We start from the raw sequence: 23,332 nt of genomic DNA, 5'->3' as shown, positions 1-23,332 counted from the left end.
ATCCCTAGCTAACACAACCAGTGGTCAGGGATGATGGGAACTGTAGTCCAAAAAAACCAGGTGGGGACACAAGTTTGGGAAACCCTGATTTAGGGGCTTTAAACATCAATGTGTGCACCTTGAATTGGGCCAGGAAATGAACGGGCAACCAGTGCAGCTCTCTTAGTACAGCAGATGACCGTGGCAGCTTGCATATTCCCCCATATTTCTCTTTTAAGTGAAGATAGTGGTGCCAGGGAACCAGGACAGTATGATGAGTTGGGTGCAAGTGGCTCACTTCAGACGGGCTCTACCACACACCCCAATTCTGTGCCACTTATGTGACGCATTTCTAGTTGTGAAGCGTGCGGTAGAACCCACTTTGGAGGTTGTGCACAGCTGCACGTGTGGCAAGAGGTGTACAGCACCCACTGTACAACTGGCAAGGTTTCCGAGGGGAGGTTTCTTGGGTTGCACACTCCTTGGGTTGCTAGTGCAGTTGTGCTGTCCCAGCACATTATGGTGCCGCAGCTGTTGCTAAGTTATGCTAAATATTAACAGTAAGTATATTTTATAGCAACCACTCTACAACAGAAAAAAACAAAACCATTCTAGGGAAATTGTTCACTGCTAGAAATCTTTATCAAAATCTACCACCTGCCAATCAGCAGCTAAGATTTCCAAGGGGGCTGTGTCCCTCTAGCTTATTTTTCTGTACAACACATGCAACTTTCGTATCTTTCATGTACTTAACTGGATCCTATCTTCTCCACAAACTGGCTTACTTTAAACCACACGTGTTTCTGATTGTTGCTGGGAACTTAACTTGCTTGGCCAGCACTGATGGCCGGCACTTTCCCCTGTGGAAAGCTGAAAAGCGAGCAACGTCCAGGGGCACAAATGCTTTACACATGCACCAATATTCAAATATGCTTTGCTAGCTTTCACATGCATACAGCCCTCTCCCTTTATACAGGGTTGGCTTTTTGTCCAAGTTTAGACACTGGGATATTTAGACACTGTGCTGTAGAATCAGTGTGGTGCTACACTGCAGAAAAGTACGTCTGGAAAAGGGGTGAGAAACTTGTTCACATTCAGATGCAGCCTTCCCATTTATATTCCCAAATTGCTTACTTGGTTGCATTTAACATGATTTAAATGTGCAATGGGTGCCAAGCTGCTGAAAGTGTACATTACACTTATTTCATAACATTTTAACTCTGAAATTGTTGCCCCCAAATGTGGAAAACTGAGGCAGGTTGTATAAAACTTATATACAGACTTAGAAATCACTTTTTTAAAAAACGAAGGATTGGTGGGGTATCTTTTTACTTGCCTCTTTATGACAGTTTAAAAAACAAACAAAACTGGTCACATTTCCCCCTGCTAGTGGAAGCTGAGATGATTCTAACAAAGGTTCCACAGCACAGAGACACATGTGTCCATATGTTACCCCTTCCTTTCTTCCTTTTTAGAGAGACAGAAAGTTGCAAGCCTACAAATTCTGTGACTAATTAAGGCTACATCTGCCTGCGAGCATATGCACCTGGATCATGGGGTAGAACACCTTGTGATGGCAAGGAGCCAATAGAGGGTAGCCTCCTCTCAAGACCATGAAGAGCATAGCATGACCTTGGCTGCAAAGGGCACTTCCAGTCACAACTCTGGGGGGCAGCCAGGACATAGGACAGGTGGCTTCTCAGCAGGCAGGTTGGCTTTGAGCAGCAATTATCTCTTAGTTGGCAGAGTGGAGCATGGTTCGGAGCCTGGGACTCAGCAGTCACCCTAGCTGCTTGGTGAAGGGGATGTGAGAGGTGACAAGATCTGTGGAGAGTTCCCCCATAGAACAGAAATGAGGTCTCCTAGGGACCACTAGGCAACAAAGGTTTTCTTTGGGATTCCTCCATACTTGGTTGGCTCAGCATGCTGGCTTACATCCCTCACACCCAGAGTACTCAGAGAATTGACTCTGGCTAATCAGTTTCTTACCTTCAAACTGCGTGCTTCTTCATTAAAGAATTAAATGTGCATAAGGCCCATCATAGCAGTTTGCTGGGTGTTGGTTTAACCAGAGAGTGCAATTGGGATCTATTTCTAACAATGCAAAAACAGGTGGGGTGCAGCTTTGGGGTGGGCATCTCAAGGAAGGAGATGAGCAGGGATGTGTAGAAGTGGAAAGGGCACAAAAAGGATGCCCTGGCTGGGTGCCCAGGTGGTGCCATGATGCATATGCGATAGGGCAGAGCATAGCCATATCCTATGCCAAACACATTCACATGTGCAGCCCACTCCCCAAAGCTCAGCTCACTCATGTGTGTGCATCCTGCTCACACATAGCCTAACACCCAACAACCACACACAGCTTCCTTGAATGGATGTTTCTAATACCAAGAAGACATTCTGAATCACTACAGTAAATACGGTAACCATCTGAAACCTACCCAAGCTTGGGGCCTAAAAAGTTAAACTCACAGCCCTCCAGATGTTGTTGGACTGCAGCTCCTATCAGTCCCAGATGACCAATAGTCAGGGATGATGGGAGTTGCAGTCCTACAGCATCTGGTGGGTCACAGGCTCCCCACCTCCAAGTTAAACTAAGGGACAACGTGGTAGAGAAACAGCAGCATGTACATTCTATCAAGGGAAGGTGCGCTGTCAAGTTTACAGCTGCAAGATACAAGGGACTGAAAAGGTAAACAGGAGTCCAAGATGGCAAAAGAGACCCAGAGATTGCATTTTAGCCTACTCCTGGTTTAAGTAAAAGCCCCCATCTCTTTGTCTCTGGATTTAGACAACTGGAATGTAGAATAAACTGTTTTGTTGCTACAGGAAGCAAAGTTCAGAACTTGTTAGGAAGCTAGAATTTCCCCAACGGTTTTAAATATTATTTTTGCAGTGTTGTGTTAACTTTGCCTTGCATTATGTTGGTGTCCTGACATCACACACATAACCCATGCACTATCCCATCCCTGTTTCAGTCCTTAATGTTTCGTTTTGCCTGCTGTGGCGCAAAATGAATTTTCACATACAAGAGAAAAAGGACACTCCCCTCCTGCTATTTTTTTAAGGGTCATTACAAATATACATGATTTTAGTGTTAAGGCTGCTGGAGAGGCATACACACTGCATTTTTTGGACAGATGTGCAGCCTCCTCTCTTGGATTGAGCACAGGCAAATCCTGGTTTTATGCTTTGCAGCAGAAGCCAGATGTGCAGAGTGCTGACTGGCTCCCCTTTGCATCACTCATGAAGGTGCCTCCCTCTCCCTGCCACCCCTGCTGCCTTTAACAGAGTACTTCTTCAAGAATATGATAATGGCACGCAAAAATGTTTGATCAGATCCATATGCCAGTGAGGGGGGAGTGGGCAACCCATGTGTGGCATGTGGGAGGGCTGAAGAAGAAGAGCCACCAATCAGTACTTGAATCCAGAGGCTGGGTGTGTTCCTCAAGGAACAAAGGTAGGAGGCAGACTCACTCCACAGTAGAAATACCTGTGCCTGCTTCCATATACAGGGGTACCTCAGGTTACATACGCTTCAGGTTACAGACTCCGCTAACCCAGAAATAGTACCTCAGGTTAAGAACTTTGCTTCAGGATGAGAACAGAAATCTGGCGGCGCGGCGGCAGCAGGAGGCCCCATTAGCTAAAGTGGTGCTTCAGGTTAAGAACAGTTTCAGGTTAAAAACGGACCTCCAGAACGAATTAAGTTCTTAACCCAAGGTACTACTGTACATCTCTATGCATGCTTAGGATGCAATCGTAAGAGGCACGGATAGCTACATCCTCTATTCATTTGTCTAATCCTCTTCAAAAGCCATCAAAGTTGATGGCCATCACTAACTAGTGGGCCTGAATGCAGCAGGAAAAATCACAGCATCTAGAACATGTATGTGGACCCCTGGCCTTCCAGATGTTGCTGAACTACAACTCCCATCATCCCCGGGGGCCGGTGAGAGTTGTGGTGCAGCAGCATCTGCAGGGACAAAGGTTCCGCACAGTTGATCGAGAACTCTAGGAACCAAGGAAGTTACTTTTAATAAGTGAGGCTGTTGGCCCATCTAGTTCAGTATTGTCTCCTCTGAACTGCAGGAGCTCTCTGCACTTTCAGGCAGGGCCATCTCTGTCTGGAGATCCCAGGCTTGACCCTGAAGCCCTCTGCATGAAACCATGCATTCTACCACGAAGCTGTAGAGCTTCCCTTCCTGCCGCCCACAGCGACAGAGTTATATTCCGAGTTATTCAGATGTCTGTTACTGACAGAGCAACAAAATTAAATAAAATTGCCACCTTTTTAATCAATACTGGTTCTTTCTCTTAAGCTGCCTGGCTCAAAAACCTTTCTTGCCTGCTGCTGCAGTCACCTGAAATTCAGGGTGCACACACACAGACACGTCTCAAAACACCAGGAATAAATAGAAGTGCTTTAGAAGAACTACAGTGGGTCAGGGATAGAGGCAGGACAGCAGCAGTTTTAGCAGAGTAGGAGAAATGAAGGCTAAAGCTGAGAGACCTTTAAGGATGAGGATAGTTTTAGAGGTCTGCAGGTTACTGAAGGCCACGACCCAGTGACTTGGACAATGAGCCAGATGGAAATGGGTGAACTGAGTCACAGCTGCACCACCTACAGAAGCTGGTCCAGCAACTAGGGCACATCAGAATAATGAGTCCTTTGAACCTGAGAACCCCAAGATAAGGCACTCAGGGACTGCAGCCTCCAAGCCAGACCCCACTGAGAAACCAAAATCCTTGCCCTCAGATGCATCATGCACCAAACCTAGCCATCATCACAACTAGCATATGCAGCAAGAGATGAAACAGAGCTGTCTTTCTGGTCAAGACCCAAGCCCGAAAGATGCCCCTCTATGCATTCCCACTATCCAGCAACAGTGGAAGAGGCCAGGGTGAGGCACTTAGACTCAGGAACTTTATGGGGAACCCTGGGGGCCTCCAGATGTTGTTCCAACTCCAAATCCCATCAACCTCAGCCAGCAAGCCCAATGGTCAGGGATGGTACAAGTTCTAAACCAGCAACATGGATAGCTCAATTGGTTAGAGCATGATGCTGATAATTACCAAGGTTGCAGGTTCGATCCTCGTATAGGACAGCTGCATATTCCTGCCTTGCAGGGGGCTGGACTAGATGATCCTCAGGTTCCCTTCCAACTCTACAATTCTTTGACTACCTGGAGGGCCGCAATTTAGCAACCCCTGATATAAGAACTCAGATAGCACCCGGTACTTTTTGGAACAAGTTGTCTCTTCCCTGAGACCTGCCTGGAGTTTTCAAGGGCATCTCTCTCTCTCCCTCTCTCTCTCTCTCTCTCTCTCTCTGACCACTCTCATTTTCTGTTTCTTGACCTTGAAGTGGGTACATGGTCGCTTCCTGACAGTCCCCTGTTCCGGCTACCTCTTTCAGACGACTGCCAGACCTGCTTCCTCCAGATTCCAGCATGGGTTCATCTTTCCCTAGAAACTAGACGCTGACTGGCTTCAGTGGGAGAAAAACCAAAATGCTTTCTTATAAATGATGTGCAGGGTGGAAGAAAAGCTTCCTTAGAATTCTTGCTTGCTAAGGCAGCATAAATGTTTAATTCACAAATCAAGTGGCAGCTCAGCAGGGGGCAAAGTGGATTTTTCCTCACACATAAGAGTATCATTTCTCCTGCAGGTTGAGCTGCGAAAGGCAGTAACCGTTTCACAACTCAGGGTCTTGAGAAAGGATCTATGCAAAAAGAAAGAAAGAAAGAAAGAAAGAAAGAAGTCCCTATTTTGTGTGTAAAGTCAACTTCCTCTTTCAAAATCATTCTGAAATATTTCCCACCCACCCCCCAAAAGCTGAATAAGCGCACATAGGCTTGAGATGAGTCTCCCTGCTTTTTCTTGACTCAGCTCATACACAGGCACTGGGGGAAAAGTGCATATGAAGCCGAGGATAAATCTGTCACTACGGAAGCATATAATTAACCTGCAAGACTCATTGCCACCAGGATGGGTCAAGAACAGAGATTACCGGGGGTGGGGTGGGGGGTGGGACTAGACAGACCTGGAGCTGAGCAAACAAAGCTCCACTGCAGTGAAGCAAAGCCTATTTACAAGTTTACTCAGAAGTAAGATCCAAGGAGTTCTCAGGTAAGTGCTGACAGCAGCACAATACTGCAGCCCTAGCAATCACAGTCTTTAAGTCCTTCCCACATTACATGCAGACTTATTGGGGTGTCTGAAAGCTCATACTACTTGAGAACTATGAGCAACATCTGGCCATATGCCAGTCTATTAATACTGGGGGCCAAACTAGGCATGATGGCAGTATCAGATCTTCCTATGTTATTAAAAACAAATGAAACGACAGCCACTTCTCTCTCTCTCTCTCTCTCTCTCTCTCTCTCTCTCTCTCTCTCTCTCTCTGTGTGTGATTTTAATCTTGGGGCTCATCTACACTCACCTGTTTCCCCACACTTTCTAGGAACAGGTCCACGCCCACCTGGTCTGTGTCCGAGATTCCCCTTAGAGTCCCAACTCAACAATCCTGTGATTATACAATTTTAATGCTGAATCGGAACAAAGGTTTTCTGTGGATTGCCTGCTCCGATTCAGCGGGCAAGAGTGGGTTTTCAAAGGGGAAATTGTGGGGCTGCTGGGGGAGTGCTCAGACACAGACCTGGAAAGCCCCGACCTGTGCCTGGAAATGCAGAGCAAACGTAAGTGTGGATGAGCCCTTCAAAACAATGAAGAAGGGAAGCGTTAACCCCTTTCCCTGCCCCAGTGCAATGGTCCTGACATACCCATATCGTAGCAGCTAATGTACACAAGCACTGGGCAGCTTATCGGGGCAATGCAGAGCTCACTGGTGTTCCGGAAATCTGAACCAAGATTGCTTTGCTTTTTTCATTTGGAATAAATTCTGCACCTCATCCTCTCTTTTGTGCAGGATTTGATACTGCATGGTCCCAGTGGTTACTTGTAGTCTGGAAGGCCAGGAAGCTCTGATCAAATGCTCCAGAAAAATGAGTTACTATGACCAAACTAAGGAGGAGGATATAAATCTTCTGGCTTTCAACATGGGGCCATTTGGATGAGTGCTTCCTGGGGCAGATTAGCCCCCATCTGCCCAAAACATGGGAAGTCTGGCACCAAGCTTTGAAGCAATCAGGTGCTGCCACTGTGGGAGACAGGATAATAGGTTGGATGGTTTTTTGGGAATGAACCAGGCAGGTAATTCCTACCTTCCTGATCTCACCCTTGCAAGCAGGTTTCCAATGATAAGAGCCAGCTGGCTGTCTCCAATGTAGCTCAAATATCCAGAAACCCCAACTTTTAAAAAATTGCTAGTTCCTTTCAAAGCAATGGAGCTTAGGATACAGCTTCACTGATTTTGTGTGTGCTTGTGTGTAATATATGGGCGTATTTTTTTAATTTTTTTAAAAAATGAAAAGTCAGCTTTCAAGATGCAAAAAGCCCCTTGGAAAATTCCCTGACTTAGTGGCCTTCCCTTTCACCCCCATACCTGTTCGCAGCCCTGCTGCTTCAACACCATTTTAAAGGGATCTTTCATCTTCATTACACAACGCTTGCCAATCAGGGATGCAGTAGAGAACATATTGATATTATAGTGCCACATAACCACCAGATGTGTGTTATGCAAAGAAATCACTAAGGGTAAAATAACCTTTCCCATTGCCCCCCCCCCACTAAAGTGGGAGAAAAAGGGACTGTATCCCTGGTGCTTGCACAACTGGGCTGATGCTGCCTATATTCTTAAGTTGCACAGCTGGTTTCATTTACCACCAGATCTGCACTCAAGTCATCACATTTCATCTTTCTGAAGAGGCTGGTTCTACCGATATAGGTAGAACTGGTGCAAATTTTCAAAATCCCATAGTTGCTGCCAGTCTAGGAAGGACCGAAGTGTGCCTTTTACTACATTTCATGGACTGAGCATAAGCCCTACCACCTCTCTGGGTCCTTTTCATCTTTTCGCATCTCTCTTCTAGAGCATGAGACTGTGAATCTCAGGATTTTGGATTCGAGCCCCACACTGGGCAAATGCAGGGGGTTGGACTAGATGATCCTCATGGTCCCTTCCAACTCTACCGTTCTATTATTCTAATGCACATAGAGGGGATGATAAGTTAAAGCAAGAAGGAGTGCTAAAGAGGGGGGGTTTGGGGGAAGGAATCAGGTGTTCCAGTTTAGCCAAGATAGAGTTTAGCTAAAAAGTGGAATGAGACACAAGGAAACCGTGGTTGGTAGAGAGCTGAAATAGCGTGGACCTGAGCCCTCAATTTCTGAAGCAAATACTAAAGTATATGCATATCTCTCTCTCTCTCTCTCTCTCTCTCTCTCTCTCTCTCTCTCTCTCCATCATCTTCCTTTAAGCCTTTAGAACCTGCTATAGATGGGAGAGGTGCCTTGTTGCAAAATATTGCAAATTTCACTTCTACTTGCAAAAATCATGGAAAAGTAATTAACAAGGCTCTTCTTGGTAGCAGGGCAAGCAGTTGGGGTGACTGCAAAAAGGAAAATGCACAGCTTTTGAAGAAGGAAAAAGGAAAGAAGCCTGTGGAATGGAGGAGGGGTGCTTTGCTGCAGGAGTATGAATACATGTAAGTGATAACAACGCTGGTCTTTGGCTCAGTTTGTGTTTGCCATAGCTGCAGTCTTATGCACACTTATCTGGGAGTAAGTTCCATTAAACTTAATGGGATTTAATTCTGAGCGGGCATGAACAGGGTTGTACTGCAGAGGGCTAGACAAGCCCTTTAGCATATTTGAGTTTGAGTTGTAGAGTGGAAGATGGCTTCGCCTCTAAGGAAACAGCAATAACAGCAACTATAAACAAAATAGGTTGTGCAGGGAGATATTGTGCCACTAGTAGAACTGCAGGAATGCTCTGTTAGATGGCCACAACATTTCAGCAACCATCACCCACACAAAACTCACAACTGTCATGGAGATTATGGTTTGTGTGACAAGAAACAGAAGCACCCCCTTAGGAAAGGCTTACTCACAATAACTGAGTAATAGAGGCTGTGTACAGACCATACATTTAAAGTGCATTTGAAACACATTTCCCAGCCCCCTCCCCCCAAAAAGATCAAAGGTTGTATTGGTACCACTCTATTTTGCCTTGGTCAGACCACACCTGAAATATTGTGTCCAGTTCTGGGCACCACAATTTAAGAAGGATGTTGACAAATGGAACATGTGCAGAGGAGGGCAATCAAGATGATCAAGGGTCTGTAAACAAACCTTATGAGGAGCGGTTGAGTGAGTTGGGAATGTTTAGCTGGAAAAGAGGACTGAGAGGAGATATAATAGCCATCATCAAATATCTGAAGGGCTGGCACATGGAAGATGGAGCAAGCTTGTTTTCTCTTGCTTTGGGTAGGACTCAAACCAATGGCTTCAGCCCCTTCTTCCCTCTGCTCCTACCCAGATAATAGCTAGAGTTCCTAGCACTTGGGCCTTAAAAACCTTAAATTCAATGCCTCCATCTAACAACAAGGGAAATCTCAGAAAATTTAAACAGTGAAGAACACATGCTACTAATTTTCGAAGCTTGGCCTCTGGTGCTGTGAACAGCCAGCTTGCAGCCAAACCCACTGAAAAATTCCTAGGTTTCACCCTCACTTTTTACTCCCATTTCCTCCCCGCCACTTATGTTCCGGTAATTGAACTGGGATACTTGTGCAGAACCTTCTCTCACATCAGTCAAAGAAAGACAGATCCAATACATATACTCAAAGCAACTTTCCACATTTGGTGGTTCTCACGAGCCAAGTAGTTAAATAAGCCACTTTTTGCGTGTGTGCTTTCATCAGCAAAGCAGTGGAAGAATGGTTTCCTATCCATAACCCTTTCATTAAATAATAATAATTATTTTGTTGTTGTAGTGAAGTGGTTAGTGTCAAGGCTCTGGCTAATTGGAGACAAGCACAGGCTGAATCACCTCTGACTATGTATTGTCTGTGCAAATGTACTTGCAAGGACTGGTTGTGATCCTAAATGAGAACCAAGCTCCGGGAAACATTTCAGGAGAATATACTGAGCACAAATCAAGCTCTGAGGCAATGCAGGAATGCCTATTGGAAGTGGAATGGTAGCGGAGGAAATCTAGGGGTGGAGGGGGTTGAGGCTGGCCCTGCAGGACTGTGTTCTGCAACGACTACAGGGAGATACGCACAGCACGGGGTAATTTTAAACAGTGGACTTAATGGCCTTGTGAGCTGTCTTATACGGGGAGCATTACTTCAAAATAATGCTGCGTTGGGTGGCCCTCCTGCAGGTTCGGCTCCCTTCTCTTCAAAATCTTGCCCTGACGGCACCACTCTTAGCACGGTCACTTCAAAGGTGTTTTGATTTGAGTCAAAGGGCAATTCAAGATCACCACTTGTTGCACCCGACTTCCTGCACACCTCAACTCATTTCTAAGCACGTCCCTTTCTGCTTCTCATCTCTTTTATTGCCGTACCACTCTGACACCCAGCTTTGGTTTGTGGAGATGTTCAGATCTCTGCTGTTATCATTATAAAAGGGATAGTTCCTTAGCTATTTGCTGCCGAATGTCCTAGGCACTGTGGTCAATGGCGACCACAGATAGCAACAGCTGCCAAGCGACAGCCAAACGGCTGTAGTTCCATCATCGGCTTGGAATCAGAGCTGGTGGTGCAGGTGCTAATTCAACAGGCTTACCCAGAGACATAATTGCTCATGGGAGCAGTCTACCTGTATGAGAGGTAAGAGGTAAGGGACTGGGCTCATGGATGACAGCTTCTCCTTTTCCATGATTAAATAATAATAACCTGTCTGTCTCCTCATTTTGTTTTGCCATAAAGGAGAAGAGACCTGCTGTCAGCCCCCTTCTCTTGATGCAGGCCACTTGCAGTTATTTGTGCTTATAACCCAGCTGCAAGAAGATCTGCACCACCCTGGAGAAAATGTTGTAAGTTAGCCATACTACAGTTCGAAGCCATTGGCTTTCACTGAATCAGTCCCTGAGGGCCTGGCCAAGCCTGGGGTTCCTGAGTAGCTGAAACAATCACCCACCTTCCTAACCCTGCTGTCCAAGGTGTTGTTAGGGGACGGCTCAGGGGACCTGAGCTCCAAGTCTCTGGGCTGGGCTTCAGCTCTCCTGCCCCTTCACTCACCTAGGTGTGTTTGTGTGCTGGCTAGGTGCCCTTCCTCCTGCCATCTAAAGGTGCTTCCAGACTGTTATTCAATCACATGGCAGCAAATTCAAACCAAACAGTCAAGGTGGATTTAGGCCTCTTTTGCAAAGTTGGACTTCTTGCAATAAGCGGGGAAATGCACTGAAAAGTATGGGGCAATGATTGCTTGATGGGGTGTTGTATAACCAATGCTCAATAGCTGGCTTTGTCTAACCTCCCTACAAGCTTTGAGCTTTGAGCAAACCAATCAGGATGGAAGCTCAATGAGTGGGTTTCCTGAAAGCAACCCTAATTTGCCCACAGACGTTCTATACATTTATGCATTTTCGTACACTGCACCTGATTGTTCCTCTGGTCCATGGCTTGTCAGGGAAGAGCACAGGGGGAGAAGGGATTTCTGACGCTGATTATGCTATATATCATCAGAATTACTCACAGCTTTTTAAACCATACTGTCCAATCCCATTCAGATAGCTGAGAGAACCTGTCCCTATTCACAGCTCAGCTTCATTCCTAAACTCCTAGGGAAAATCATATCAGACCCAAGGACCTATAACAGTCCACCAAGATGAAAAAATAAAGGACTTTTGGGAATTCACATTGCCAATGAAGTTTTATAATAAATACAGGAAAAGTCTTGCTTTATGTTTTGTTCATAACTAACATACGCATAACATATCAAGGGTAAGAAATGGAAATATGCATAGTCAAAATACTTTTTTAAAGTTCACAAGCTGTGAGTTGATCTTTCCTGCCTCTCACTACTGAGCTTTGTAGACATGTGGCTAATTCTGTGCATGCATACCTGAGTATAAAATGCAAAGTGAGAATCAGCCCTGAGGGGCATCTTGCAATCCTTCTTCGTAGAAAGATCTCTCTGTCTCTCATTTTCATCACTGATCAAAAAGTGTGCTTCCTGCACACTCATGCCCCCACCCTTCAAACTGGCATGAGGGAGGCACACAGGTCTAGTTTATGTAATTTATTTCTTCTCATACAAACAGCCCTGGCCTTCTGCAATATGCATTAATGTGGACGATCCTAATGTGTGACCTAAATACAGTCGTATCTTGGTTCTTGAACAGAATGTGTTCCAGGAGTCCGTTCAACTCCTGGAACCATTCGAAATCCAAGGCACGGCTTCCGATTGGCTGCAGGAGCATCCTGCAGCCAATCAGAAGCTGCGTCGGATGTTCGGCTTTCGAAAATCGTTCGAAAACCAGAACACTCACTTGCAGGATTCGATCAGTCGGGAGCCAATTTGTTCTGGAGCCAAGGCATTTGAGATCCAAGGTACGACTGTAATCCCCAGTACCTTCAAATATAATTCCTGTGGTTGTTTCAGCTGCTGAGATAGTGGAAGGTGCTGCTAGTTATAGCTGTATACATGGATCACATATTAGCCTTGAATACACAAGCTTGGAGAGGAAGGTCCAGCATTGTTTGTACAGGCGTAAGAAAATTGTTGTGAATCAGATGGCAGCTCCCCCCCCTTTTCTTTTAAATTGGGCCTATGAGAACACCCATTTTTCAAAAGCACACAAGCCACTTCTATTCATTATAATGCTGTTACCAAGCCTAGGCAGGGACTGCCTTTTCCAGTCTTCTTTGCACATGCTCCATTACCATTCTTAATTAATATTGCACTTTCACAGTCCAATTGCCTTTTTTTTTTTTTTTTTTGCAAGTGTTATTCCAGCCAGCCAGGGAAATTGTGAGTCAGGCTCATGTGTTCAGGGACTGGGCAGCAATAGTGCTGGTCATTCTCTTGGACTGCAAATGCATTTCGTGGCCCCATCTTTTAAAGTAGATTTGCCAAGCTGGTGCCCTTCCGATATTTTAGGCTACAATTCCCATCAGACCCAGGCAGCTTGCTGTTGCTGATGAGAGTTGCAGTGCAGTCCAAAAGGCTGGATGAAGACTGATGAAGACTGATGAAGACTGCTTTGAACCTAGCCTGGATATTGGAGGGCAAAGTTTCCTACAGCAAAGGGTTAGTGTATGATGACCTTTCCTAGTTTGGGTCTACAAGTACCATTTGAAGTAAAACAGAAATTCAGATTCATTTCGCTGAAGTCCCTTAAACAAATGTCATACAGCTAGTATGTAAGAAGAGCCCCGCAGGATCAGATCCAACTAGTTCAGCATTGTGCTCTCACTGTGGCCAACCAGATGTCTGTGGGAAGCTCGAAGGACCAGAACACAACAGCCCCATCCCATTGTTCTCCAGCAGAATTGTATTCAGATTTATGTGGCCTCTAATACTGAAGGTAAACATACAGCCGTCATGCTTAGTAGCTATTGGTAGCCTTATCCTTCATGAATTCATCTAACGCTCTTTCAAAGTCATCTAAGTAGGTGGCTATCACTGACTCCTGTGAGATTGAATCTCATAGCATAACTATGAGTTCTGTGATTTTCCGATTTTCAGCTTCACTGCATGTCCCTGAGTTCTAGCATTTTGAGAGCAAGAGAAGCTTCTCTGTTTCCACTTTCTCTGCACCATGTAAAATCTTCTATTATGTCCTGCTTTGCTTGCCTTTCTTTCTAAATTAAAATACCCTAATGTTGTAAACTTTCCTCCTAAGGGGAGTTGCTCTAGCAATCATTTTGGTTGCCCTCTTCTGCACCTTTTCCAGTCCTACATTAAGTCTTATTTGAGGTGTGACGACCAAACAGCATTTCAAGTGCAGTCGCACTACATATTTGGATAAATGCTTTATCATATTGGCAGTTTTGTTTTCGATTCATTTTCTAGGGCTCCCCAGAATGGAATCTACCTTTGCGGTATCAGCCACACACACTGGTTTGATATTTTTATCGAGCAACCTCAAAATCCATTTCTTGTTGGTCACTGCCAGTTACCGCCTGCCATAGCAAAAAACACCCCTCCTTTAGATACTAATCATCTGCATATGCTAATTCATCTAAATCTATATGCAAATTTAATTTTCCCCCCATTGATTAGCATTAAGACGAAAAGATGCTGGGAGGCAAGTGAAACAAAGTCTTACAAATAATTCTTGATTCTTGTTCAAGATCTAACCCTACTGCCTTGACTGCAGGTTCTTCCAGATGGTTACTGTTTTGCCCTGCAATTACAACGGTTTGGGGAGTCTTGAGCAAAGCCCACCTCCTCAAAAGATCGGACTTTTAGCAATAAGGAAAGTGATGGGGAAATGCACAGGAAAGTGTGGGGTGACACTTTTGATAGTCGTCCCTCAAACAAATCAGGATCAACGCTCAATAAACAGCTCATCTGGAAGCACCCTGCTACTGAGCTGGACCACAGAAACGTAAAATCAAACACTCTAGTTTGTCTGGGCAATAAGTTGGGGGAAGAGGAAAGGACAGCAGCTTCCTTCCACACAGTACTCTCATAAGAATTTGGAACTGCCAAGCATAGATAGAGAAACACCTTCAACAAAGCTCTTGGAATAAGGCATTGGCTTTCCCAGGAAATGTTAAGACAAGTTAACACCTGCCACTGGGGCACTAAGGTCCAGCGCCATTCATCTTCAATCTACACTCCATTCCCAGCCAGGCCCTCATTCACCCCGACAACGTGCAGTCAAGGCTGAAGTGTATTCTTGGGTTTCATAATTGTTTCCTTCTTCACCTGGCTGAGCGTTCAGTAGTATCCTGTAGATTTAAAAGGAGGATGCTGACGGCTTAAAGGACTAGCGCTCAGAGAGGCCCTTTCCACATATAATCCAGCTGCTCGGCGCCTTTTTTCAGTGGCAGACTGCCCCCCTTGCACTGCACGTATTCCAGTTTTGCATGAGGGCAATGGTGCAGAAGAGAAAGCCGGAGAAGACATGGAGTTCTGCTTGGAACAGAACACACAATGAATTAGGGGGCCTCAGATTTCATTCCGTGCGGACTAATCTGTCGGGAATTCAGGCACACTGATAACGAAAGGTACAGGGAAGTAAGTAGCAGGGCTGCTGAAAGAGCCTCTAAGTTGTCCTAACCTCCACTCACAAGACACACTCCTAGGACAGCAGGCGATGGTTCACCTGTAATTCCAGCATATTCCACTTTTCCAAGTAATACGTACAAATAGAGTTGGCTCTTGCCCGGCCGACAGAGATCTACTGCTTCAGCTGCCATCGGCAGTGATTCCAGAGAAGAACAGGGTGGAGAGACAAGGTGCCAAAGAACCCTGCAGAGCCACACACCTTCAGTTAGGCCCTGGCCCCTTAGTGGCCTTTTAAGCACAAAAACCAGAGAATTTACCTTGCTAACAACAACACTTTGAAGAATATCCTCTGGACAGATTAACCAAGAGTCCACCCAGAGCTCATAGCAAAACCCTAGAATTGGGGAGGGGGGGGGACAGGAAAATAAATGCAAAGGCCTGTTCCCACCAGCCAATGAGGAAGTAGCAAAACCCCTTGCTTGCCAACACCCACCTCCAAACAGCCAGCAAAACTCTGGAAACTAGCAACAACACGTAAACGAGGCAACCGGGACTCGCCCAAAGCAGGGACCTACCCAGAAATACATCATCATGCTGGCAGCCGGGATGTCCACAGAGCCACAGAGAGGTGGTCCGGCCCAGGCCGCTGGGTGTCTCCCCGGACCCCTGGCTCTCTCCGTCCTGGGATGCTGACCGGGGTTCCCTCCTTTCACAGGCGCGGTCCCGTTGACACCAGATGCAGGCCACCGCGTGCCTCCTCGGAGACTGCCATGGGCAAATGATGTGCCAACTTGGTGAAGGAATCGCAGGTGGGGGTTGGGGGTTTGGTGGCTTCCAGGAGGGCGGCAGCTGAGACGAGGGAGCAAGACCCTGACAACAGGAGGTTGGGTTTTCTGTGGGGTTAACCACGAAAACACCAGCCCCTTGGAGGGAAAAAGGAGGGAAGCAAGCCAGACCTCTTCTTCCCACAGAGGTCCTGGAGCAGGGCGGGCAGGCGGGCGGGCTGGCTGGCTGGCAGCACAGGGTTTGCTGGCCGGATGTGAGAGAAGAGGCGCCTCAGCTCACAGACAAGCGGGCTCACTTGACAGGTTGCCGTGGATGGGATGGGTGGGGGTGGAGGCTCTGTGCCGTGGGGATGCGTGTTATGTATGTGCGTGTTTGTGTGTGTGAGAGAGAGAAAGAGAGAGAGAGAGAGAGAGAGAGAGAGAGAGAGAGAGAGAGAGAGGCAGCTGGGAGCGGAGGCTCCCGCCGCTCTGACACTCTGCAGTGTATGTCCTGCCTCAGCATTTTCCAAGCTACCCTGTCAATAAGGAAACTGGCCGCTCATGTAATTAACCTGTGAGGTGCCAGCTTCCTCCCTGCTGGTGCCGAGCCTCCAGGCATTCTTGCTGCTCTCTGGCCCTTGGCTTGTTACCATAAGCAGGTCTTGCCGTGATTAAGGAGGACAAGGGCAGCTGGTGACACAGACAGCCCCTGTTTTAAAGGGCAGCGAGCCTCCAGGCTGACAAGAGATTCAGTTCTCCCAACTCCAAGGTTATAGAAAATAAAGGCCTGGAGGCCTAACTAAAATCAGACACTCGTTGTGTCAACTGTGCGGGGAAGTCTGTGTCCCCAAAAGCTTGCTAGCTAAGCTTCTTTCCGAAAGGACCTGATCTTGTATCTTCTTGCTAATTTTGTTGGTGCCATGCTCACAGCAGCAGGGAGGTTTTGCGAGGCTTCCCACCCAAACAGGGTGTTCGTTTTATCGCTGATGGGGAGAGCACATCTCTCTACTAGGCTGGGGTTTCTGATTATGGCTATGAGGCAGGAATTGGGGCTTACCTGGGCATCAAAGGCTGCGGAGTACTGGCTAACTCTCCTGTGCTTTGCCCATATTGTTCAATCCACGCTAAGCTCTTGGACTATGCAAGGGCTTCAGACTCAGGGGCAGTTGCATGCCAGAAGGACCCAAGGAAGGTTAGTGGGAGCTGTACATCAGCACCCAAATGGCCTCTTGTGTGCCACGACGCCCTCTACTGTTAGCAACCTCATGCCCAAGACACTCCTCCAAATCAGAACATGGAAGCTGCACTCTCGGCCTGTCTTAGTAACCTTCATTCTCTTGGCAAAGCACCCATTGTCTGCCGGAGCCCAGTGTCCATTCTTTGGCAGCCCTTATTCTGGAGAGAACTCCCAGTGACTTTTAAAGGAGAACCCTCATGTGATGGCCCATTTAACTTCTTTTCTTCTCTTTTTCTCAAGACACAGGGTGTCTCTGGACTGAAGAGCAGTGAAGAGACAGGGAAGCCCAGTTTCCAGCTTCTCCTGATGGCCCAAGAGCAGGACTAGATGCTACAAAACGCACCACCTCCCTTTCCGCCCTTCATTGTGACACCAAACCATGAGTTTACCCGCCTTCTCATTGCTGGCTGCTAGTGACCACAAAATGCATTGCATAAGGACACTGCAACATGCATTATGCTATATGACAGGCATAGGCAAACTCAGCCCTCCAGATGTTTTGGGACTACAATTCCCGTCATCCCTGACCACTGGTCCTGTTAGGTAGGGATCGTGGGAGTTGTAGGCCAAAAACATCTGGAGGGCTGAGTTTGCCTATGCCTGCTATATGAGATGCTAACAGGAAGAAAGGAGACACAGAAATGGAGCAGCATCAACTTCCTCTGTGCAACATTCAGTTTCATTTGCCCTGACGGTGAGCAAGCTGAGCACTGGGGCCTTGCATGATTCCATTTTCCCTAGAACGCCAAGCTAATGTATTTGGAAATCAGGCGACATTATTCCTCTATCCACAAAGGAGGGAAAAATTAAACAGGGCAGGATACGCGCCCCAGAAACGGTACAAAACGCCTAAAGTGACAGGAATGAAGCCCCACCTGATTTTCCCAATAGCATACACAATGTCCCGTTCAAGTGCACTGAATTTCTGCTGCTCCTGCCAAGCCCAGGAGGAGTGAAGGCCTCCCCCCACCTGCCTCTTATATGCACATGTGAAGAGGACTTGAACTGTGTGAGAATCTAAAAAAGGGCAGGAGCTTCTATCCCTTTAAGATTTCACATATCCCATTGGCACAGCTCTGCCCCCCCCAACATAGCATGATGGCAATGGGGGACTTGCACCTGTTAAACCCCACTTCCCCCTTCAAATCTCTCCAAGGGGGAGAGGGCCTGGTCCTTTCGGGAATACAATCATCAAGCCAAGTGCTCTGCTGCGTAGCCTTTGATTTGCTTCTCCGTTAATTCATACAATGATTTGATTGGTCTATGGCACAGCTGCTGTTTTACATTATTGGATTATACCCCAGTGTGCAATTCTCCAGAGTTCAGCACAGTGAATAGCTATTCTTGCCCTTCCTAAATTACGGATCAGGGGCTGACATTAACCCCTCCATCAGCTACAATGTCAGAAGGATGCTGGTGTTCTGCATGGAAGGCAGGGCAGTTACTGACAGCTGGGTGCTTACAAGCCAAGACCTTGACTGCTCAGTGATGACTGTCCCAGTGACACCAAAGCCTGAGACTCTGTGGCACGTGTGTGCCTCTTGCCCCCGTTCTCCATCCTTGGGCACAGGCTTCTCAGGCTGTGTACTTTTTGGGGCATGAATAACTCCAGCAAGGAGTTTGTCCAACATGACTTTGTCCAACATGAACACACACAATCCATCTGCAATTAACACACTAGGAAATCGCACACACCTGTTTGGCACCAGGCTGGACTGTCATCTTGGTTAACGACCCTGAATGGTGCCAATCAAAAGATCAGACGAGAAGCTCAAACTAAACTAGCAAATGAATCGAGTTTTGCTACAGACCTCGAGCAAACTCCTCAGCTTCTCCAGTCCAGGGTACATTGCCCCAGAGTTAACCTCCCACAGGGCTCTGCTGTTCATGTTGGGGTGGTTATGTGACTGTAAGAAGGAGCTCTGGTACAGCTGTGGAGATGCTGAGGGCCAGGGCTTTTTTGCAACTGGAACCCACTAGAACTCAGTTCTGGCACCTCTAGGAGAACAAGGCTTGGGTGTGCTGCAGGCTCCATGGTAAGTGCGCGCCTTGTAAACATTTGCCAATGCCTTAGAGCTGGGGTGAGGAAATTCAGAGCGCAAGAATACTGCGTCTGACGTTTTACATGACTGGGAGAAGGAGAAGGACTTACACAACTGCCTTGTGTAACTGTGCGGCATCAGAGTATGGATTGGGAACTGGGGAGTAGTGGTGCCATTCAGATTTTGAACCACTGTACTCATCATTTCGGAACATTGGCTGGGGCTGATGGGAGCTGAGAGTGCCACCAAGCTGGCAATGCTTGCTCTAGTAGAAATCTTGCCTCTGCCATGAATACATTAGGTGACCTTGGACAAGCTGTTATTCTCAACCTCTCCCAAGAGCTTATATAGTAGTAGTAAGAAGAACAATCCTAGCCTACCCTATGGGGTGGTTGTAGAATTACTGAAATAATTATACAGAAGTAATATAATAATCATCACCATCATCCTAATTCTCAACTATCCACTTTAAAACAAAGCAAAAATAAAGCCACACATCTCATCTCTACCACTCTGGTAGATCTTGGGGGTGACTATCACTGTAATGAAGTGGTGGGCAGCCTATGATCCTGAGCCGTTATCTGTTTGTTTGTGAGATTTATACATTGCTTTTTGAAGAAATCCACCACAAAGCGGCTACAACATTTAAGAATACAAATCCATTTCACAAAACATTTCAAAACACGTACTGTGGAATTCAAATTGGAGCTTAGGAGATGGTTCTGCCAGCACAAGAATTTCTGCTTGCCAGATGGAACCGTCTTCCCTCTCCTTCCTCGGGGGGTGTGTGTGTGTCTCCTGACCCCCACCAAGTTGTTTTGGGGAATGTGGGAGGCATATGGGAGTGAGGAGAAGAGAGGGGAAAGCCCCATGGTGCTAGCACAACTCATTCGTCATTTATCTTAAAGTACCAGCAAAAATATTGAGTGAGTTTAATCCCTCCTCATTTTCCAAAGACTGATCTGGCGTTGTAGCTACGTACATTTGTAAGCTATGAGCCAGGAAGCCCATGAGTCAAACCCCACCTCAGTCGTGAACTCACTTAGGTGACTTCAGATAGCCATTCCTCAGTCCTCATTTGTGATACAAGTATGCCTAATAACACAGGTCTACCTTACATCAATTATTATTAATAGGTGTTTCCAGACTGTCACTAATTTGGGTGGGATTCAACCACACACCAGCATATTCAGTTTGCACATTTATAGTTAAGTAGGAACTCTTGTGCAACAAACTCGCATCCCAAAAAAGTCTGACTTTTTGTGGTAAGGAAAGTGATGGGAAAGTGTACTGGAAAATGTGGGATGACACTTGCTTTTAAGCAGCCTCATCTAACCTCGCTGCAAACCAACTCAAGTAAATGCTCAAAAAACAGCCGACATTTTCTAATCTCCCTACAAATAAGGAAAGCAGGATGAATGCTCATTGAACAAGTCATCTGGAAGCAATGATGACGACGAAGACAACGATGATCAATTATCATCATTAATTTACTACCACCACAACATTACCAAGTGTTAGCTTCACTTCCAGGCTCTGGGATACTAGCACTGTAGATAAGATTTAGCAGATTCAGCAGATGGCAGCTGACCAAACGCTCTTCTCTTTTGAGATTAAATATGAACCTACGTGGACCTTTCTCCTGTGTGCATCTGCTAGAGAACAATGATCTTGTCATCTTATGCCTTTCCTAAGTGAATTATGCCTGAGCAAACCAAAGTGGTCCCTAGACTCACACTTGGGTGAAGAGGGGGCCTCCCCTCAACAGCCTCTCCTTCTCTTCCCACCCCCAGGCTTCTGTATCAAGGAAAGGAAGTTCTTGTGTTACCTTTGGAATCAGCCAAGCTTCCCCCGTGGTGCTCAGTCACTTTGGGCTCTCTAAGAAAGAGAAGAGAAGGAAGAATTGAAATCAATTATTGTTATGGCTAACACACCCACGGTCGATGCCATTTGCTTGCTGACTGGCAACATTCTTTCCGAACATGCGTTATTATCTTCCTAGGAGATTCCGGAAACCTGCCCAGGCTTCAGAAACAGAGCGGCAATATGATCCATGCTCCTGTTTGTACAGGTCAACCAAAGAGCCAGCTGCTAGTCAGAGGGCACTGAATGAAGCCTGCCGTGTTCTGGTTTAAACCTCTTTATTACAAATGCATGATCCTACATTTTTTTCCTGAATGAGCTCAGAGGAGCCATTTAATTTCACAACCACACTGCTGCAAAGCTAAGCTGTGGTAGGTCGTTTACTTACCCAGAAGATGCAATGCTTTGTTTTGTTCTTTTATTTTAAAGCAGTCTCCAGCTGTTTTTGGGCTACAACTCCCATCATCCCTAGCTAGCAGAACCAGTGGTCAGGGATGATGGGAACTGTAATACAAAAAAACCCCCACAAAAAACCACAGCTGGAATCCCAAGTTTGGGAAACACTGTGTTAAAGGCTCAAGTTTCCCATGTGCTAATATCCTCACGACCATAAGCAGTCCCAAGCCATCTTGAGGCCATGCCTGTGCATTGCTGCTTCCGATGACCCCAATTCCCTCTCTTCAACAACTCAGGCATGCCATACGTAAATGCTGATTCTTGTCAAAAGGCTATTTTCTAGTTGAAATCAGTCATTACAGTTATTTGGCTGGGATGCAAGGCCGGGGGCAATAAGGGAACTTCAGATCTACAGGAAGGCATAGAGGTTAAGCATCTTGACTGAGGAATGCTAACAAAGTGCTCTGTGCATCTCAGGCAGGGCCGGCCCAAGACATTTTGGCACCTGAGGTGAACCACAAAATGGCGTTCCCCTGCCTTCCAGGGAAGAAAGTGTGAGTGAAGATCTACATTAGGAACAAGGGGGGAATGAAGAGCTACATCGGGATCTGCTGCCCCTGTGTTTCCTGCTGTCTGAGGCAACTGCCTCAACTTGCCTCATGGATGGGCCAGTCCTGCCCTCTAGTTTTCTGCTTCTTGCAATCCATGCAACTCTGTGAACACCTCTGTGCCGAAGGGAGATACAAGTACAAATTAAGCGAATGGATTAGTTTTTGGAAGAGATGTGCTCCCAGCTGAAGCACAAACATATGAACAGGCTTTACTGGAGCAACAAATCCTTTGCATCTGCTACTGAGCTCTGGAGTTTTGGTTCCTCAGAGCCACAGTTGCTTTGGGAGAAGGTCCTCTTTGCAAATTGTTGCTGAGGATAAGTTCTGACTCTCGCCTGCTCCTTGCACTCATAGCCAACACCACCTTTTAAGGATTCCTGGGTGCTCTGACTGTGTGACATACGGTATGGAGATCAATTATGGAAATTCCTGCCTCTGTGAACCCAATTCAGGGAGAATCACAGCTCATTAGGCCGGGGCTCGCTTCCATTAATGCCGTGATAATATCCGCCCCCATCACTGTGGCTTCCCTGGAAATCGCCCAGAAAGCTCTCCTCTGCAACTCAGCCTGGCAGTAACATGGCCACTACAAAGAAACTCTGTGCTGCCCTCATTCTGCAAAAAACCCAAAAAACCCACTTGCTAAATGAAGACCCTGGGCCCCCTGTGGCTGAGAGGCAGGTCTCAGATCTATCCCATGGGTGCGTGTGCTGAGATCAGTCATCTCCCTGCGCTCCCATAAGCGAATCCTGGCAGTGGAGTGTTTAGGGACCCAGACATATTGACAAGACCCTAGGGAAATAAATAATAGAAGGGGGTGAGATGGCAGTGCCAATAACAATTTATTACCAAATCCTCACGTCTACCAAGGCAGGCACCTTTGCACACTCAATGGCCAGCCATCCTTCAAAAATCTTACCAGCCAGGTTAGCTCGTGTGAGGGGTAGAGTGCGACTAAGTACTACATCATCATGTGAGCAGGCAGAATTTTGTGCAGCACAGAGTTCCAGTTCATTCTTGCACGATCAAGTAAGGCAGGGATTAAGAGAGTAGAAAACAACAACCCAAAATCAACAACTACAGTATCTGCAACATCCATGACAGCGGAATCAACAAAGAAAAAGGAAATTTGCTGGACAATTGCAGGCAGCTAATGCAATACAGTTCAGTGTCACACACATTGCTGCTTATAATCAGAGCAAGAAATTCAACATCTTCCTCCTGCCACAGGACAGCAGTCAGTGATGAACGGTGTCAGCTACTGACGGGGTCTCCACCCAAGGTCCTGAGCACTCCCTCCCTTGTGATTCCTAGCTAATTCTTTCCTTTGAAATTAGCCAGTGCTTT

The 23,332-nt window shown here is 46.5% G+C and overlaps 1 protein-coding gene across 2 annotated transcripts in view; it reads right to left on the bottom strand.

Moving 5' to 3' along the window:
* RBFOX3 (RNA binding fox-1 homolog 3) overlaps positions 1–23,332 on the bottom strand; it is a 219,572-nt gene that overhangs the window by 69,040 nt on the left and 127,200 nt on the right. The window contains exon 2 of one of the 2 annotated variants that reach the window (XM_083727695.1): positions 20,944–20,993. The exons of the other annotated variant lie outside the window; for it this stretch is intronic. The gene's annotated coding sequence lies outside the window, so the exon portion shown is untranslated. The remainder of the gene's footprint in view (positions 1–20,943; positions 20,994–23,332) is intronic. 2 annotated transcript variants of the gene reach the window in all.

Source organism: Podarcis gaigeae, assembly GCF_964106915.1.
Source record: "Podarcis gaigeae genome assembly, chromosome: 2".
In the NCBI taxonomy this organism is placed as follows: Eukaryota; Metazoa; Chordata; class Lepidosauria; order Squamata; family Lacertidae; genus Podarcis; species Podarcis gaigeae.
The sequence above is the reverse complement of the archived record's forward strand: the minus strand, read 5'-3'. Positions and strand labels throughout refer to the sequence as shown.